At 50.1% G+C, this 16,074-nt stretch overlaps 1 protein-coding gene and 1 long non-coding RNA gene across 4 annotated transcripts in view; one reads left to right on the top strand and one right to left on the bottom strand.

Annotated features, from left to right (window-relative positions):
- RIMS4 (regulating synaptic membrane exocytosis 4) overlaps positions 1-16,074 on the top strand; it is an 89,724-nt gene that overhangs the window by 52,789 nt on the left and 20,861 nt on the right. The window lies entirely within an intron of this gene.
- LOC123348697 overlaps positions 1-16,074 on the bottom strand; it is a 40,587-nt gene that overhangs the window by 22,724 nt on the left and 1,789 nt on the right. The window lies entirely within an intron of this gene.

Raw genomic sequence — 16,074 nt, 5'->3', positions numbered from 1 at the left:
ATTTAGAAAGCTTTCTGGGTCTGCAGAACAGTGAGAGCATGATACGCTGGATTTGGCCCTTGCAGCTTTGTGACAGTACAAATCTTGAAGCATAGAGAAAACAGGCCAAAATTTTGGGGATCTGAGTTGCTTGAAATTCTGATTTTGTTTTTGCATGATTGAGGCAATGTGTGGAGATGATCACTTTCTATCCAGGGGCCTTCCAAGGGAATCTTTTTGGGAAAACTCTTCTGCAGTAAGAAGGGGGCCTTGTTACATCAGATTCTGTGCACGTGGCTGCAAGAGCAGTAACTGACTTCACAAGTTCACAGCGTGTAACTAAACTCAGCTTATGTTCTGTTTAGATGTGCTACTGAAGTCTGAATTGGGATCAAGTATTAACTACCAACTGTGGCTTCTGTCTGTCCTATCTGTCCATTCATTGCTGGCATTCCTAATGAACCCATCACTGAACTATGTATGTGCCTGTGTAGACCAAAGGCTCTCTAAAATAAATAATAATTAAAACGGTGTGATGAGAAAAGTAACAATTTTAAGGGAAAACCAAACTTTCCTTTGATATATCAAGAAGGATAACAGTGGGAACACTACACAGCTCTGCATCCAGGGCAGAAATAATTAGGAGCTGTCTCTGAGGCAGAAATCTTGTCACTCCAAAGCTGTGGTGTAGTTTATCTCCTCTGTGAGGACCTCCCTCCAGGGAAATATCCTGCCATACTCCCACAGCCCTGCCACTCTGAGTTCTACCTTCACTCCAGACTAATCCAGAGGATTAGAGATTAAGCCCTGTCCCTTGGCAATGCAGGCTGAGAATCTGCTTTCCCTGCAGGGCAGGATTCTTTCCTTTACATTTATGCAGTTTGGCCTCTCAGGAAGGCTGTACAATCCTTTGGGACATCTGTGCAGTATTATTGCATAGCCATGGCCAGGCATTGGTAGAGAAATAGAAGCCTCTTCCAACGAAAATATTGCACCTCGGTAAATGCCATTGTGCTGTGGTGTGCTGCACATGCAAAGAAAAATAACACACAACTATAAGCTTGGTCTAGGAAAATAAATCCCCTCCTGCAACCCCCAAGTATTTGTTAAAGCTGCTATAAAATTCCTGTTATAACCATTTTTTCTCAAATAAGAAGTCATAATGTTCTAGAGGGCTCTGCTAGGCATGGGATAGCCCTCCCCATACTCCTCTGGAAAGGGTGATAAATGTTTGTTGTGTGTTTTTCTCAGCTCAGTTAATTGAACTCCTTGAGAATCCCCCCAGGTATCTGCAATTATCTGTCAGAAGCACCAGTGACTAGCAAACAGGTTTGAGAGCACAAAGAGCCCATAGGGCTGTATGTGCTAGAAACATGTTGGGATTTTGGATTATTTTTAGCGTTCTTGTTCTTAACAAAGAAGAGACACGTTTGGGGAGTTGTTTAGAGAACCAGAAATTTAGACTCTCTTAAACCAAATCCATTTTTGCCTCTCTCGCAGCCTGCAGAACACAATTACAACAGGAGAAAAGGAGATTCATGTGACCACATTAGCTCTGGCAGGGTTTTCTTTAGTGCTTGGTTTCTTACTGCTACAGACATAATGAGGACAGAGACCGTCTTAGCCTAAGGCCTTTAACAAACCAATCTTTAACAAGATAAGATTGTGCCAGTATTTCAAGCCGTACATCAGTATGCAAATTCTTTCCAGGAAGTTCTAGGCCCATTCTCCAAAAGTGCTGGCTTTGGAAACTCGGAGTGTATTTTCTATAATCCTCCATGAGGGGAGAACTACCTGGAAGATCTCTTAACAACAGCCCATTAATCCCCAGTACCTTTCAGTCCGCAGGTGAAGCTCAGGAGTTTTCTTTTTCCTGAAGGAGGGAACAGAATCTCTGCTCTCAGTAATTTGGAGTTATATATGCTTTTAAAAAATAGATTGATGGCTCATTTTGCATATATTTAATTAATTGGGCATGTGGCTAGCAAGAGTTGTACTCATCTCATTTCAGATCCAATAGAATTACAATGGTAGAATTTTCCTTTGTGTAAAATTCTAAATGACCTAGTTTATAGTGGGGATTAAGTGTGACTATCACTGTGTGTGAAATCCAGATGATTTCATTTAAAGTTGTGTTAACCATATTCTTATATATCTTAAAGCACTGTTGGGTCTAAAAAAGAGGTGCTTACCAGAGCCTTTATAATGGCGCTCTTTAATCTTTGTTATCTGAAAAAAACCTCACTTATTTAATCTTTTTGCAGCACGGTAGTTGTGCTGTTACCAATAAGTACTTTGAAATAATTTTCAAGAGAAAATTTCAAAAATAGGTATTTGAAAAGGTCTGGAAGGAGGAGAATTATCTGTTTCAGTATGTGCCCAGCATACAGTGTCATGAGCAAATGGATCAGAATTTGGCTTGTGTTTGGAACTTACAAACAAACATCTGATAGTTTAACAAGGAGCAAAGAAATTCAGGTTTGAGCCTGGTCCCTCCATGCCTTATCTTGACTCTGCTCAAGCTCCGTTATACCGGGGTTTTGCTCCCTCTGAACAAAATGATGTTACACGACATTCAGGAGGGAAACAGGGACTTGTAGGAGCTGGAACTCTAGGGGTGGGGGGGGGGGCGGTGCTGCATCATTCCCTACCTTGAAGTGGGTTCCATTATAGACAGGGTTTACAGTTCAGTGGCTCTCAGCACCGCCACTATACAAATTGTTCCAGCCCCCCTGCAGGGACTGTTACATAACTTCCTGCCAGCCATTTATTTTTTAAATACTATGTGAGGAGACACAGCCCTGGAACAGAAGATTGCCAGTGGCCAGAGGCTATAATGTGTGGTGCTTGTAGGCCTTGTTTTTGCTAACTACTGCTGGGATGATTAGGTTGCAGGAAGCAAAGGTGATTTGCTCTTCCCAGAAGAGCTCGGCAGGTGGTGACTAGTGAAGGTGCAGAAGAGTGATTGTGTAATATGTGAGGAAATTAGCAAGCCTGTCCAGCAAGGACACCTTGTCATTTGCCATGTCTTCTCTTTAAAGTTTTGACAAATGTGGTATTGAGAGAATATATCTAGATGTATAATGACAGGGAAACCCATCCCAAGCAACCACTCAAGGAACTGGAAAATTTCAGTTGCTTAATAGATGTAACTTTGTAATGTAGTCAGAGTAGATTTGAATCCAGTATGTTTGAGGCTACTTTGTGGTGGGATACCAGGAGCTTGCCTAATAAGGGGGGGGGGGGGGAAGAGGTCTCTTGTGCATATTTCACTGAAGAACTTTTGATAACATTGTTAACATGGCCAAAAATAATAGAACAGAAGGAACTTGCAATACCAATGGAGAACACTGTTACAGAAAACTAGCTGGTACATCATGCTGTAGAAAGCTTTGCTGCAGAAAGTACTAGGGTAGTTGGTGGGGAGAGGGCTATGGATCAGAGCTAGAAATATGTCAGCAGAGCTTGTGGAAGAGCTGGCATAGAGCTCAAATAGCAAAGAATGTTGCATAGCTAAATAGAGATGCCTAAACAGAGCAGTGTCATTACTTCAAGACAGTATGGTGATGGGTTTTATGGAAAACCTTAAGACAGAGAGGTGAAGTGAAGGTTCCCAGGGAAGAAACAGGATTCATGCTGCCTAACTGGACATGTTCCAAAGTACTAGTCTCTTGTAGCAATTCAGGCATGCAACTGACTAATAATGTCCACTGTGTGCTGTCAACATTAAAATGAGATAGTTTGGGTTAAATACTACAACCTAAACAAAGAAATTCTGCATCCTGCTGAGCTGACAGATATTCAGCTGGTCACTAAACTAGATAGAGATTATAAAATATGAATGCTGGGATGCCTTAAAAATGAGCTAGATTATTACACAGAACCATGGGCATAGTTTGGTGGGAGCAGATGGGGTGTTGCCCCTCCCCCCCAAAAAACCCCAAAACCTGCAAACCTCAGGCAGGCCATGGAATTTGCCTTCCTAACGCATAGCCCCATTTACCTGACTGGAGCTGCCTGCTCAAATATAGAAATCAAACTATGCCTATGAACAGCTGGGATGCCCAATTATTACACAGGACATTTCTGTTTCATGGAAACTGGGAGGCTTGGTGGAACCTCCTGAAATCTTCCACATCTCCAATGAAGGGATGATGTAGCAGCATTCTCAGTCTTATAGGAAACTTATCTCCTTTCCTTGAGAGAGACAGCTACACATGCTTCTTACAGTGTATGAAGACAGAAAGAGAGGGATGACCTGTGTCATAATTGAAGCTATGAAAGAAAGTCTTAACTCAACTCTAAAAAGATCTGCTGCATTTATTCTGTAGTGTGGTCACATTCAGGCAACTCACTTATTACTGACAGTTTACACTGGGGGGGGGGGGGGAAGGGTGGGATGTTTCTTTAGAAAATGATAGTTTCTGATCCTTGCAGCATCCTGTCTCTGAACACATGCCATTTCAGAAGGAGTTCTCTATTTTATATTTCATACTGCATACAAAACAATGGAGGAGCCTTTAAAAATATATACTTTATGAGACATTCCCTTTTAGGCTGTGAGAAATATTGGAATCCTAACCCCCTAGTGGAAAACACTGATTTACTGGCTGTACCTTGAACTCACCCCGCATACCCCGCATTGGGGACATGACAGACTGTATATGGTATATGCCGCCTAACACCAAAACGTTAACATCCCCCTACAACCTGTATGTTACCCCCAATGACACAATTACTGACGCTTCAAACACTTTGTATCGTTTATTTTTTTAAAATATTCTCTGAGTAATGTTTTCATGTTTAAATAATGAGGAGTCCTTATGGCACTTTAGAGACTAACAAAATTATTTGGGCATAAGCTTTCGTGGGCTAGAACCCACTTCATCAGATGCATGGAGTGGAAAATACAGGAGCAGGTATAAATACATGAAAGGATGGGAGTTGCCTTACCAAGTGTGAGGTCAGTCTAACGAGACAATTCAGTTAACAGCAGGATACCAAGGGAGGAAAAATAACTTTTGAAGTGGTAATGAGTGGCCCATTTCAGACATTGCCACAAGTACTCCTGTTCTTTTTGCGGATACAGACTAACACGGCTGCTACTCTGAAACCATTTCAGACAGTTGACAAGCTTGAGTTGTGGCACCTTAGAGACTAACAAATTTATTTCAGCATGAGCTTTCGTGAGCTACAGCTCACTACTTCGGATGCTGTAGCTCACGAAAGCTCATGCTGAAATAAATGTGTTAGTCTCTAAGGTGCCACAAGTACTCCTGTTCTTTTTGCGGATACAGACTAACACGGCTGCTACTCTGAAGCTTGAGTTGATCACAAGTAGCCTGTTGCTTGTAGTGTGTTAGTGAATCCATGAAAATTACAGAAGGGAGTGAAAATAGCCTTTGTCTGAATATGCTGTGGCTGTGTAACTTCACTGAAGTTAACCCAGTTCCACCATTGTGAACCAGGTGTAAGGCCCAGGGCCCAATGGGGAATCACTTCCTCTCTTTAAAAAAAAAACAAACAGGAGTACTTGTGGTACCTTAGAAACTAACAAATTTATTTGAGCATAAGCTTTCCTGGGCTATAGACTAACACGGCAGCTACTCTGAAACCTGTCATTATGCAAGGCACTTCCTCTCTGTTGGTTTTAAATTCAGGCTGGATATTCTGATCCTGCAGAGCTCACTGAGTCATTTGATTTACATGGCTGAAAAGAGTTGGGACAGACCTCATGAGCTGGAGGGTGGAAGCCCTGATTGTGCAGCATGATACTGACCCTTTTACACCAGTGGGTGGAGCCTGGCACGGACCCAGTGGGGTGGGGCTGCCATGCTGTTACAGAATACCCCCATCGTTGGGGGGCTCTCTGGCACAATGGCTCTACCCCAGGACCCTACACGGGGCGGGAAGAGACTTGCTGCAGCTCTTTTGTGGTGGCATAACTGCTGATGTACAGCCATGTCACAGGGTAACATAGGGCCCACTGAAGGGATCAGACACCCGCCCTACCTGTGACAGGCTCAGCTAAGGAGAATGAGCCAGCCCAGACCCACCTGTGGATTGTTAATTGCCTGAGTGGCCAGGAGGCACTTAATTACGTAAGGAGCAGCTGAGCCTAATAAAAGGCTCAGGAGGTCCCAGAACACAGAGAAAGCTCTGGAGGAGAAGAACTTCTCAGGGGAGCTGTTTGGAGAGCTCACTAGAAAAGGGGATCTAGGAAAGGTCCCAAGAGAGCTATGAGGGGCAAAACCCTAACGGGAGGCTCAGCCACAGCAAAAGGACTTTACCGACAGAGGCATGAGGACCAGGTTGTTGGGGAACTACGCACTGCTCCAGGGAAGAGCTGCAGAGTCCAGGAAAGGAACCAGTGGCGGATTAATGATTTTGCCTCCCATAGGCCCTGAAATAATTGTCACCCTGCCCGCCCCGACTCCACCCTTTCCCCGCCCCCATTCCAACTCCTTCCCCAAAGTCCCGCCCCAACTCCAACAGGACGCGGCGGCACGCTCACAGAGGAGGCGAGCTGGAGCAGCGGAGCTTCTCCGTGGGTGCTCAGATTTGCCGCCCTAGGCCTTGTCGGTTGGAAGGAACCCTACGCCGCTGGAAGGAACTCTTCCTGAAGGCAGGAGGCCTGACTCCAGAAGAGGGTCCTGGGTTGTGAGACTCTTACACATGAAAACCCTGGAAGGAGTAGAAAGGTGGACTCAGTTGGGGGGCTGTTTGACTAAGAATACCTGAACCCTCCAGCTAGGATGCTGGATTGAAGGCTTGTTTGTATACCATGTTTGGCTGTTGATTACATAAGCAAGACCCTGAAGGGGTATGGTTCACTATCTACAAACCTCATTGAAGAAGTTCTTGATAGTCCGTAAGAGGAAACTGAGGCAGAGACACAACTGAAGTTCTGCACCAGGCTGCAACAGGGTCCTCCAGTGGTGAGTGCCTGCCATTAATAGGTCATTGCAAGCTGGCACAATTTAGAGCAGTGGCTCTCAACCTTTCCAGACTACTCTATCCCTTTCAGGAGTCTGATTTATCTTACATCCCCCAAGTTTCTCCTCACTCAAAAACTACTTGCTTACCAAATCAGACACAAAAATACAAAAGCGTCACAGCACACTATTGCTGAAAAATTGCTGACTTTCTCATTTTTACCATATACTTATAAAATAAATCAATTGGAATATAAATATTGTACTTACATTTCAGTGTACAGTATATAGAGCAGTATAAATAAGACCTTGTATAAAATTTTAGTTTGTGCTGACTTCACTGGTGCTTTTATGTAGCCTTTTGTAAAACTAGCCAAATATTGAGATGAGCTGATGTATCCCCTGGAAGATATCTGCGCACTCCCAGGGGTACATGTACCCCTGGTTGAGAACCACTCATTTAGAGCACCCGCCAGGTTGTTCTGAGTTGCACCAAAGGCAAAGCAATTCTCTAAAAAGAGAGAGAGTTAGGGAGGCTCAACTGTGAAGAGAGGAGAATGGTATATTCCAATGGACACTGATACTCAGAGTCAGGACTCACCAAATGGGGTGGAAGTTGGAAAGAAAGAGCCTAGAATATGTGAACTGTAAGAGGGCAAGTGCCAGTTTTTTTATAACTTAATGACAGCACCAGGTGCACAAGATCCCAGAAGTGATTTAAAAATAGATGTGAAAAGAGGTCACAAACTCCACAGGGACAAGAAAAGAAATTAATGATGCATCTTTCCGAAGCTGGCTGTGCTGGGAGGAGCTCTGCGTACTTAATGCATAACACACCATGCACTGGGCTGAGGAGAGGAAGAGCAGGGCTGTACTCGGGACAGAGGCGATAAGCTCTGGTGCTCTAGATTTTCTTCGAACCATTCATTATTGACATTGGCGTTGTCCACCTAACGGTTCAAACCACTATCCGTTCCCAAACAGGCTTTGAAAAAGCAGCTCAGGAATTTGAATATATTTAAAGGGAGATGGTCCAGCAAAGAAGGAATTGTCTCTTTTGGCAGTGAAGGGCATAAAACTAGCAATGGCATTTGCTGGGCTATGCACAACATCAGGTGAACACAGATGGTGGGCCACTGGCGCTGCATCAACAGCTGGCCTGGGGCCTTTTAAGCCATACCTACACTGCACTAAATAGGACAGATTTCAGATGCACCAATCTTCAGGATAGGCATGCAGCCTGCAGAGAGCACCGGGCAGACTTCTAAAGTCATAAGGTGTATAACTAAATATGTGAATACAGGCTTAATTTGTTCTCACAATTATTAGGATCGTGTGCACAAATCATGTAATTTTGCACACCTGAGTTCTTACAAATGTACTTCTGGAGGTACATTTGTAATCACTTGCACATGTAATTACTCCATTTGCAAACCCAACAAGGGTAATTAAATACATATTTTGCCAGTACATTGCATACCTAACATCTTTGCAAATCTGTCTGCCAGAGTACTAACGCTGCATGGCTGTTTGGATTAACATGGTGCATTACATTAGAAGTCTAATAAACTAAGCCTGTGTCTGTGATCTTGTCTCCCTCTAGTGGGTAGTAGCAGCAACTGTAATAGCCTGCCGTTTACAATTTAACAATAAATCCGGCTTAGCTGTCTGCTCCAAAAAAAAATGACAAGTGGTTTTTTTACCCACAAAAGCTTATGCCCAAATAAATCTGTTCGTCTTAATGGTGCCACCGGACTCCTCGTTGTTTCTGTGGATACAGACTAACATGGCTACCCCTCTGATACGGTCTATGCCAGTGATTTTCAACCTGTGGTCCGCAGACTATGCCTAAGATTTCCAAAGTGGTCCACACTTCTTTTCTAATATTTTAGGCGTCCATAAATGAAAAAAGGTTGAAAACCACTGGTCTACTCCATTAGCCCAAGTGGTAGGGGCTTGTGCTTGTGGCGTTGAATGTTCCAGGATCAGTACTCAATAACAGCCATGGTATCGTCATATGCACGGCCTTGGTTTGTTCTGCTTGTCTCTCTGGTCTACACCTCTCTATTGAAGATTACTGCAGCTGCCCTTCGATCTCCCCTGATCACACAGAATAGGTCCTCCCCAGTGCTGTACATGCCTGTAGGTCAGTGAAGGAGTCAAGTTCCGTGTGAAAAATCCATCAGCCCTAATTTCATTATAATGCCACCATGACAAAAGGGTTCTAGTCAGTGTAAATGGGAGCAGAGGACCGTGGCAGAGAAATGGATTCCCGTTTCTATTCAGCCAGCTGGGATGCAGCCATGTTCAGGCCAGCCCTGGCTTCAGCTCCTGCACTTGCCTGTCTAAAGGCTCTCTGCCAATCTTGTGAAAATGCTGACAAATGTCACCTGACAATCTTTGCATGTGTTATTTTGCAGCATGAGCTAGTACTGCAGCAACAACCCTGCTCTGCCTGGTCCCAGGGGCGTCACTAGTTATAGCAGTCACTTTGCAAGTCCAATGAGAAATGCTACCTCCTTATTTCTGGCAGCTATTTTTAGCAGCTTTTTGTTGGGTTTGGAGAAGAAAAATCAGCACATTATGTGGTCAGAGCTGATTTGTGGCCTTTTCCTCTATCTAAGGTGGAGGGTCTTTTGTCAAATAGCATCTGAATTTGAATATTGAATGGAAACAAAAGAACCCCATGAGTTCATTTTCTAAACTGTATGGAAAATATGCTGAAGTTGACACATGTCAAAAAAAGAAAAAGTTATGATTAATTAAACAAGCACCGTTCTGCTTATATGTCACAGACTGAGGGAAGGAGAGATTGTGACAGTAGGGTAGAGGGTTTTGGAAGGAAAGTGACTCTTTTCTCCATATCCGCTGTGCTTGATTTGAGAGGAAAGGAAATGAGGCCAGAGCTGAGGCATACTCAGCGAGGGGATAATAAAGCCCTTTCAGATTCACTCCAGTGTGTGTGAAAACCATCTGCTGGCTGTAACCCAAGCTGGAGCTGCCTCTTTTGTGTGAGGTTGGCCTACTTGTAAACCGTGTCTCTCTGCCAATGCTCCCAACCTGAGAATTCAATTGGAAAGATTATTGCTGAATCAAGGGCAGTTGGAGAGAAACAGATGAATTTCTTCAAAGGACTGGCAGGAAAAGTCAGCTGCTGAGTGCCCTGTGTATTGTGAAGCAGCAAACAGCAGGGGGAGAACTCTCAGGAACAGCCAGCCTGAGTTTGAAAGACCAGAGCCATGAGTGACTAGTCACACTTGAGCTGTTCTGGGGCTGCTGTCCATTTCAGAAGGAGGAAACGAGGGAGCTTTCAGAAGTGCTTTGGTTCAGTCCTGCAGGTTTCAGAGCCACACTGCAAGTTCCAAAGAGAAACTTGTACTGACCCAGGATATGGATGCATCTCAGTCTGCTGCAGTACCTGAGTTTAGACCCTAGAATAGATCACCCAGGTGGCGGCCAACCCCCTGGCAGGGGTAGGTCTTCTGCTAAACTGTCCATGGGTGCTTCACAACCCTGAGTTTGACAGCTCCAAGTGATGATTCTCCCCTGAGAGCAGCGGGACTGTGCATCCCTTGCTAAGTTTGGCATCTGTTCTTCTTCGAGTGATTGCTCCTATGCATTCCATTGTAGGTGTGCGCGCCGCGTGTGCATGGTTCTTCGGAACATTTTTACCCTAGCAACTCCGGCGGGCCGGCTGGCGCCCCCTGGAGTGGCGCCGCCATGGCGGCTGATATATACCCCAGCCGGCCCGTCCGCTCCTCAGTTCCTTCTTTCCGCCCGTGACGGTTAGTAGGAACAGTGGAGTGCTCCCTTACCTCCACAGCCCTAGCGTTTCTCCATAGTTTAGTATATATAGTTGTTAGTATCTTGTTATAGTTGTTTAGTTAGTTGTATAGTGTAATAGTTAGGGAATTAGAGGGGTTAGCCCTCTTCTTCTGCCCCGGTGCGGGCTTATGCCCGGAGCACCGGGATTCAAGCCCTGCGTGGCTTGCCAGCGGCCGATGCCAGTGAGTGACCCGCACAACTCCTGCCTTCGCTGCCTCGGAGAGTCGCACAGGACAGATAAGTGCCCCATTTGTGTGGTGTTTAAGCCTCGTACGAGGAAGGAGCGGGACTCTCGTTTAAAACAGCTCCTTATGGAGTCGGCTCTCCAGCCTCCGGCACCAGCTCCTTCGGCACCGAAACCGGCCTCCGTGAGCAGCGCACCGGCAGCACCGAGCCGCTCCGGTACCGACACGTCTCGGCACCCTGCTCCGAAGACCCGGCACCGCTCGCTCTCTCCGAGGAAGAAGCAAAAGGTGCCGAAGACGGCCACTGCGAAACAGCAGCAAAAGCCGTTAGTCCAGCCACCACCGACCAAAACGGTACAGGCTGAGACAGTGCACAAGAAGTGCACCGGGCCGTCGACTCCGGCGCCGCAAGGGCCGTCGAGTCCGGCACCGCCCAACTCCCCGGTACCGACCGAGGAGGAGCTGAGGCTCCCGTCCACGCCGGAGGCGTTCGCGACGGCAAGGGAGCTGATCGACCTCACCGCTGATACGGGCCATCAGCTACCGGCACCGCCGGTGCGGACAGTCAAGTCCATCGGAAAGCCACTGATGATGCGCCCTCCTTCTCCTGGCGGCCGAGGTGATCGGAGTACCATGATCCGCTCTCGCTCCCGTTCTCCCTCAAAACGGCGGTCGCCAGCGCACCGGGGCCGAGCCGCACGACGGTCAACGTCGAGACGCCGCTCCCCATCTCGTCACCGGTCGCAGTCCCAGTACCGCTCGCAATCGCGGTACCGGTCGCACTCCCGGCGGCGCTCTAGGTCCCGGTCACCAAGTCGCCGGCACCGCACCAGGTCCGGCTCCAGGCATCGCGGGCGTTATCGAGAGTCTCGCAGCCGCTCACGGCGACGTCGCTCCCGATCCAGGTCTGACTCCCGGCGCCGCCGGTCAAGCTCCCGGCACTGCGCTTCGCGCAGATCCCGTTCGCCCATCAGGCCGCATGACGACCGGCACCGTCCGTCGGCACCGGAGAGACACTTTACTCCGGCACCGGACATCCGCCCGGGAACCGCAACGGCTCCTCCCTGGCCTTCCAGGGAGCCCTCAGTTGCTTCTCCTGAGGGCAGCGCGGTAGACTTCAGAGCGGGATCTCTGCCGCAGGACCATGGACCCCAGCAGTGGGGATTTTGGGTGCCCTGGGCCCAACATGAGCAGGGGCCTCCCCTTCCTCCGAGACAGCCTGGCTCGGCGCGCTCGGTGCCGGTGGCCACTGTCAGCAGGCCACCCCCGTCTCCAACGCCACAGACTGCCACTCACGGCACGCCGTTGGGGCATGAGACACTGGCACCTGATCGCCCAGAGGCAGAGCAGGCACCTGAAGAGGTGCTTCCAGGTCAATCCTCGTCCTCCTCTCCCGACGAGGCTGTGGCGGGGGCGTCACCATCGGAACCCCCGCCTATTGACCTGAAGGCGCACCAGGACCTTCTGCGCAGGGTAGCGAAAGCCATCAACCTACCTGTCGAAGAGGTCCAGGAGGTGGACGATCCCATCACGGATGTCGTGGGAGCAGATGCCCCCGTGAGAGTGGCGCTACCGTTCATCCGCACAATCCAGCGGAACAATGCCGCCATTTGGCAGTCGCCATCCTCCGTCCCTCCCACGGCACGCGGCGTGGAGAGGAAGTATTCCGTACCACCAAAAGGGTACGAATACCTTTATGTACATCCCACACCGGACTCCTTAGTAGTACAGTCCGTGAACGACCGGGAGCGTAATGGACAGCCGGCAGCTGCGCCCAAGTCTAAGGAGTCCAAACGCATGGACTTGCTGGGTCGCAAGATTTACTCGGCGGGCGGCCTCCAACTCCGCATCGCTAATCAAATGGCCTTGTTATCCCGGTATACATTTAACATCCTGGGATGCCTGGGGAAATTCGCGGAGCTGACCCCACAAGACTCCCGCCGAGAATTCTCGGCCCTCCTAGAAGAGGGCAAGCTGGCCTCCAGGACCTTGATTAAAGCAGCGGTCGACTCAGCGGACTCGGGGGCCAGGACGGTGGCGTCCGGTGTGACCATGCGACGTATTGCGTGGCTGCAGTCGTCCACTTTGCCGCCGGAGGTACAATATACCCTCCAGGACCTCCCCTTTGAAATGCAGGGACTGTTTTCCGAGAAAACTGACACACGAATTCAGACCCTGAAAGACGGCGAGTGGCAATCCGCACTTTGGGGATGCATACACCGGCCACTCAGAGGCGTCCCTTCCGGCAACAACCCTATCGGCCCGGGCCGCAGGCCAGATCCCGGCCATTTAACAACCGCAGGGCCCCATTCCGTCGCAGACCATCCGGCGGTCGGCGCAACCAGTCCCAAGGCTCGTCCAAGGCCCCTCAAGGGCCCAAGCCGACCTTTTGATGGGACGCCCGAGGACGGCGCACCACTCTCACCCCAGGATCCATCCCCTTTGTTTTCGAGTCGTCTTTCCCGCTTCCTTCAGGCGTGGTGTTCTGTAACATCGGACAGCTGGGTGCTCAGCACTGTTCAGCACGGCTACCGCCTACAGTTTATTTCGCCCCCTCCCTCCCACCTACCTTCCCCGTCCCTCTTCAGGGACCCCTCTCACAAGCAAGTCCTCTTACAGGAGGTCCAGTCTCTGTTGAGCGTGGGTGCCATCGAGGAGGTGCCCCCCTGCAGGCGGGGCAGGGGATTCTACTCCAGGTATTTTCTCATCCCCAAGGCGAAAGGAGGTCTTCGTCCCATCTTAGACCTCAGGAAGCTAAACAAGTACCTCTGCAAACTCAAGTTTCGGATGGTAACCTTGGGGACCATTATCCCTTCCTTGGATCCGGGAGACTGGTTTGCCGCCCTCGACATGAAGGATGCGTACTTTCATGTGGCAATATACCCCCCCCCCCACAGACGCTACCTGCGCTTTGTGGTCAACGAGACCCACTACCAGTTTGCGGTGTTACCCTTCGGCCTTTCCACCGCACCGAGGGTGTTCACCAAATGCATGGCGGTCGTGGCCGCAGCCCTCCGTCGTCGTCGAATTCATGTGTACCCATATCTCGACGACTGGCTGATTCGTGGTCGTACCCAAGACCTGGTAGCAGCACAGGTATCCGAGATACTGCATCTCTTTCGGTCTCTCGGCCTGCTTGTCAACGCCGACAAGTCCCACTTAGTTCCGACTCAAAGAGAGGAATTTATAGGAGCCGTCCTCGACTCCACTCTGGCCAGAGCCTGCCTCCCTCGGACTCGGCACGACAACAGTGCGGTGCTGCCTCCGTCTCCTAGGTCACATGGCAGCGTGTACGTTTGTGACCGCGCAAGCAAGGCTGCGACTTCGCCAGTTCCAAATGTGGCTGGCATCGGTGTACCGCCCTCAGCGCGACCCACTGGATATGGTGGTGGTGGTGCCGAGTCCCGCTCTCCAGTCGCTCACCTGGTGGCTGGATCCGGAGACAGTCTGCGCAGGGGTTCCGTTCCGCCCTCCTCGGCCGTCGATCACCCTGACCACGGACGCGTCGGCGCTTGGATGGGGGGCTCACATGGGAGACCTGCACACCCAGGGCCTCTGGTCGGCACAGGAGCTCTCCCTCCATATCAACGTCCGGGAGTTGAGAGCGATCCGTCTGGCGTGTCTCGCCTTTCTGACTCACCTTCACGACCGCTGCGTAGCGGTGTACACAGACAACACCACGGCCATGTACTATGTCAACAAGCAGGGCGGAGCTCGATCCTCCCCGCTTTGCAAGGAGGCGATGCTCCTATGGGACCTTTGCGTGACCCACTCGATTCGCCTCGAAGCGTTTTTTCTGCCAGGAGTGCAGAACACGTTGGCCGACTGTCTGAGCAGGTCCTTCGCCTCCCACGAGTGGTCCCTTCGCCCAGATGTAGCTTACGCAATCTTCCAGAGGTGGGGATTTCCCCAGGTAGACCTCTTCGCCTCCCGGGCCAACAGGAAGTGCCACAGGTTCTGCTCCTTCCAAGGTCAAGCTCCAGGCTCCCTCTCGGATGCGTTTCTCCTGCCGTGGACAGAGTCCCTCCTTTACGCGTTCCCTCCGTTCCCGCTCGTCCACCGGGTACTGCTCAAGCTTCGAAGGGACAGGGCTCGTGTAATACTCGTAGCTCCGGCCTGGCCGAGACAGCACTGGTATACCCTGCTGCTCGAGCTGTCAGTTCGGGATCCCATTCCCCTTCCGTTGTGGCCGGACCTCATCACTCAGGACCTCGGCAGGCTTTGTCACCCGAACCTGCAATCGCTGCATCTTACAGCTTGGTTCCTGAGTGGTTGACCGACGCAGAGAGAGGATGTTCGGCGGCGGTGCAGCAAGTTCTGCTGGAAAGCAGAAAGCCTTCCACGCGCTCTACTTACCTCGCGAAGTGGAAACGCTTTGCGCTATGGTGTGATCAGCGAAGTCTTAACCCCTTCTCGGCCCCCATCCAGACCGTCCTCGATTACCTCTGGTACCTGAAAGGTCAAGGTCTCGCGATCTCGTCCCTCAGGGTGCACCTGGCGGCTCTGTCAGCCTTTCGACCCGCTATAGGAGGTCGCTCTGTCTTCTCCAACCCAATGGTAGCCCGCTTCCTTAAGGGGCTAGAACGGCTCTACCCTCAGGTGCGTCCTCCTGCTCCGACTTGGGATCTGAACCTGGTTCTCGCCCAGATGATGGGCCCGCCCTTCGAGCCCTTAGCCACGTGCTCTCTGCTCCATCTCACCTGGAAGACGGCCTTTCTCGTGGCAATCACGTCCGCCAGGCGAGTCTCGGAACTCCGCGCCCTGACGGCGGGTCCCCCGTATACCGTCTTCCACGGGGACAAAGTGCAGCTTCGACCACACCCGGCCTTCCTCCCCAAGGTGGTCTCGGCCTTCCACCTCAACCAGGAGATCTTCCTCCCGGTTTTTTTCCCGAAGCCGCACGCCTCACCTCGTGAGCAGCAGCTCCACACCCTGGACGTCCGCAGGGCCCTCGCTTTTTACATCGACCGGACGAAGCCCTTCCGGCGTTCGACCCAGCTGTTTGTGGCAATCGCAGACCGCATGAAAGGCGAGCCGGTTTCCTCACAGCGGATTTCATCCTGGGTAACGGCCTGCATACGAACGTGCTACGAGCTTGCTCGCGCCCCCCCGTGCCGACTCACTGCACACTCGACCAGGGCACACGCCTC

This window comes from Mauremys mutica, chromosome 13 (genome assembly GCF_020497125.1).
Source record: "Mauremys mutica isolate MM-2020 ecotype Southern chromosome 13, ASM2049712v1, whole genome shotgun sequence".
NCBI classification, from domain to species: domain Eukaryota; kingdom Metazoa; phylum Chordata; order Testudines; family Geoemydidae; genus Mauremys; species Mauremys mutica.
The sequence above is the reverse complement of the archived record's forward strand: the minus strand, read 5'-3'. Positions and strand labels throughout refer to the sequence as shown.